This window comes from Mirounga leonina, unplaced genomic scaffold (genome assembly GCF_011800145.1).
Source record: "Mirounga leonina isolate KUSES-001 unplaced genomic scaffold, KU_Mleo_1.0 Mir_174, whole genome shotgun sequence".
NCBI lineage: Eukaryota > Metazoa > Chordata > Mammalia > Carnivora > Phocidae > Mirounga > Mirounga leonina.
The window spans coordinates 55,515,579-55,520,309 of NW_023270451.1; positions in this window are offsets into that span (position 1 = coordinate 55,515,579).

The following is a 4,731-nucleotide window of genomic DNA, read 5'->3' on the forward strand; positions in this document are numbered from 1 at the left end:
TCATCTCTCATGGTTTGTCTCCCCCTCCGATTTCCCCCCCTTCATTCTTCCCCTCCTGCTATCTTCTTTTTTTTTTCCTAACATATATTGCATTATTTGTTTCAGAGGTACAGATCTGTGATTCAACAGTCTTGCACAATTCACTGAACTCACAATAGCACATACCCTCCCCAATGTCTATCACCCAGCCACCCTGATTGACTTATCTCGCTCAGCATAATACCCTCCAGTTCCATCCATGTCATTGCAAATGGCAAGATCTCATTCCTTTTGATGGCTGCATAATATTCCATTGTATATATATACCACATCTTCTTTATCCATTCATCTGTCGATGGACATCTTGGCTCTTTCCACAGTTTGGCTATTGTGGACATTGCTGCTATAAACATCGGGATGCACATACCCCTTCGGATCCCTACATTTGTATCTTTGGGGTAAATACCCAGCAATGCAATTGCTGGATCATATGGAAGCTCTATTACAAAGCTGTCATCATCAAGAGAGTATGGTACTGGCACAAAAACAGACACATAGATCAATGGAACAGAATAGAGAGCCCAGAAATGGACCCTCAACTCTATGGTCAACTAACCTTTGACAAAGCAGGAAAGAATGTCCAGTGGAAAAAAGACCATCTCTTCAACAAATGGTGCTTGGAAAATGGGACAGCCACATGCAGAAGAATGAAACTGGACCATTTCCTTCCACCACACATAAAAATAGACTCCAAATGGTTGAAAGACCTCAATGTGAGACAGGAGTCCATCAACATCCTAAAGGAGAACACAGGCAGCAACCTCTTCGACCTCAGCCACAGCAACTTCTTCTTAGAAACATCACCAAAGGCAAGGGAAGCAAGGGCAAAAATGAACTATTGGGACTTCATCAAGATAAAAAGCTTTTGCATAGCAAAAGAAACAGTCAACAAAACCAAAAGACAACCGACAGAATGGGAGAAGATATTTGCAAATGACAGATCAGATAAAGGGCTAGTATCCAAAATCTATAAAGAACTTATCAAACTCAACACCCAAAGAACCAAGAATCCAACCAAGAAATGGGCAGAAGACATGAACAGACATTTGTCCAAAGAAGACATCCAAATGGCCAACAGACACATGAAAAAATGTTCAACATTGCTCGGCACCAGGGAAATCCAAATCAAGACCTCAATGAGATACCACCTCACACCAGTCAGAATGGCTAAAATTAACAAGTCAGGAAATGACAGATGTTGGCGGGGATGCGGAGAAAGGGGAACCCCCCTACACTGTTGGTGGGAGTGCAAGCTGGTGCAACCACTCTGGAAAACAGTATGGAGGTTCCTCAAAAAGTTGAAAATAGCAGGTCTTGTTTTATCAGTTTTCACATTAGTGAATTAAGGTATGCATTATTATTCTTTTAATTTACAATCTTTATATTATTTCCCATGAAATAGAATAAAGGGAATGTTTCCTGTGCTAAGAAGAATTCCTAAATATAGAGAATCAATTTAATTATTAAGAGAAACAGAGAAAAAGGATTGTTTCTCTCTTTCCCACATCCTAAACCCACTGCATTACTCTGTCTTGTTATTCTCTTTCCCCCCTCTATGTGGTCTTTGCTAGTGTACTAAACCATCCTGACTTTGTTTTGATTAAGTTTACTCATTTTAAAATCAGACTTCAGAGTATCCTGTCTACATTTTAGAAATAGGATAGGAAGGAGACATCACTGCAATTCAATTCTATCCATGAGTACTAAGTGAGGATTCCTACAGACTAGACCTTGTGAGGTGATGGGAGGGAAGAAGAAACCATTGTCCCTATCCTGAACAAGCAGGCGGTCCAGTTAGGATAATTACTCAAATGCCCACTGCATGCAGGAAGATGAGTGTCAAAAGAGATCTGAAAACAAAGAGATCCCACAACCTGAACTAGGAGGAGACTTCAAAAGAATAGGGGCTTGAGGTGTATATAGAAAAAATGTGCAGAGTTGGATACGAAGAGTAAAGATGCCTGAAAGTGCCCTAGACAGAGGGGTGTACATGAGCAGCCACAGAGGAACAGATGTACATGGCATGTTCTAGGGACAATATGACTTGCTTGACTGACAGAGGACTTAAGGCAGAGAGCAGTGGGAAATAAGGCCTCGTGGTTCAGGTGGGGTGATAAGGATGATGCACTAAACCAAGACCAGTAACTTGATTAGGCATTGAATGAAATGTGCTGCAATATCAGATTGTGGAGGCATCTCAGTCAAATAAAAATGAGTTCTCTGTAATCCACTATTGATTTACCCATACCACTCTTTATTATCATGAGTATAGAGAATTGGATATATTAGGGGGAAAACTTAGGGAATTTTTCCTTAAATTTTCACATAATATATTGTTTCACATTGAAAAATGAAGGTGTGGCGCCTGGGTGGCTTTATCAGTTGAGTATCCAACTCTTGATTTCAGCTCAGGTCTTGCTCTCCAGGTCGTGAGTTCGAACCCCCGTGTTGGGCTCCATGCTGGGCGTGGAGCCTACTTAAGTTAAAAAAAAAAAAAAATGAAGGTAATATATATGCATTGAACAAATATAGAAATGACACAAAACAAAAATGCTGAACTTTTTAAAGAGTTGTTTGTTTAATAAGTTTTTAGCATACTACAATGATGACATCTCATGAAAACATATGAGTGTTCAAAGCTAGGCTAGTGAAAATTTAATTTGCTGTTTAAAGAGGTTCGGATAAAGTTATGGAAATGTATTAGATTCATGACCAAATCTATTTTTAAAAGATGAAAAGTAGATTATGTTGCTATGATTTTTATTATGATCTATTTCTGAAAAGAGAAAAGAATAGGCAACTTAATTAAATAAATAGAAGTAACTTTCTTAGCTGTTCTCTTCATACATGTGTACAACTGTGAAGACACTGGAAGAGCATGACCTCCCATATTTCTTTCATACCTTGTTGTAGAATCCAGTTTGACCCTATTCCTCAGTTCCACAAGAACTAGCTGAGACAGGATTCAAGGAACAAAAGACAGTGCTTATTGCATAGTTTGATTTCTGTATTCACTTGGTGAAAATTTGAAAGAAAGGGCAGAGATCCTGGTAACAGGAATCAGTGGATGAACTGGCCCTGGGGATGACAGTCCTCCTGCCTGTGTCTTTACTAGTTCTGCTAGTTTGTTTTTTTGCTTTGTGTGCTTTTTTTATTCATTTATATGCAAAAGTCAGCCAAATACAAAAGGCAACAGTCCTGGTAATACCAAATAACACTCATGACTGAAAAAAATTATCAAGAAAGTGCCATGAATGCTGTCTGGGAAAAATAAAATAGTTTATGTCCCCAAATTTGGTCTGCATATTTTTAAGTTTCCGTTTACATAGCAGACTAGTTTAAGATAACAAGTAAAAGATGATCCTGTTTCTCTCACAAATGATACACAATGGTCACTATTTCATTATCAAAATATTAGAACTCAGCAGGGAAGCAGAACTGCATTAACCCAACATTCTTGAATGTTGGGAGGTGAGTCATTTCACTGATTCATTTCCTTTTATGTGGAAAATCTATTGGGATATTGATGACTTATGCAGATGTGATTTTTTTTAAAATAGTTGATTTTACTACCTATACTTGCCAATTAATTTTCAGAATTTTGTTTCTAATAGTCAGAAGCCCAGCAAAATAAAAGGTGATAGTTATATCACATTTCTTAGCCACTATAGGAGGCAGATGTACAATGCAGTTCTCTTTGCCTATTTTCATGCCACACCCTCTCTTTTGGCCCTTAACCCATATTTAGGGGGGACACAGTGAAGGCAGCTATACTTATAAAGATTACCTTGTCATGATGATTCACAGTCAAATCTTTATTAACCAGGGGCTCCCAGTTCTTTCTGAGATCCATTTCTCTTGCTTATCATAATGCTGCGATCAAAATGGGTTGCAAAAATCTACCTCTCCACCTAGCAGTAGTTTCCTAAGTTCTTAAGACTTTATCTCAAATTCTTCATAAGAAATGTTTGGAAAGTCAGTTAAATCACCAATTATTTCTTCACTGCATGCAGAGAAATACACAATTAAATATTTTAAATTCTTTGAAACTTCTATTGTCGTATTACAAATACGCAATGAGAAGGTTTAGTAAGTTAATGTTACCAAAGTCAAGTAAAAGAGATTAAAAAAATTACATTCCTTTATGTATAAGGGAATAATTATAGTTTGGGCACCTGTGTTAATAAGTAATGTAGTTTCTTTGCATTAATAAGATATGGCATATTGACCGAAACTCTTAAAGGTAGAATGCAAAAACCAAGCCATTAAGATCTGAAGAAATACTAACCTTAACTCCGCTGTAATTTAGACCTGTCAACAAAATTATCAGGATAGCAATTTTAGAGATAATATTCTAGGTATGGCCTACAGTGTTCTACTTGTATTTAATGAAAATGTGCTTTTTTAAGCAATCAAGTATTTGCCCTAAGTTCTACTTCAGGATGTTTGTATTTGTTCAACTAAAAAGTTAAAGTCAAGCATTCAATTTCAATGGGACTTGAGACAAGCCTACAATTAGGGATTTGGAAATAGCTGTGTACCTAATGAAGATTAGGGAAATCATTTACTACTACATGAAAGTCAGTTTAAATGCTTTGTTCTCATTTTTTATTCCCATAAATGCATGTTTCTTAGAAGTATGGGATGATATATGCAAGTTTTACTCATTGAATTTACCTTTACAGGTAAATA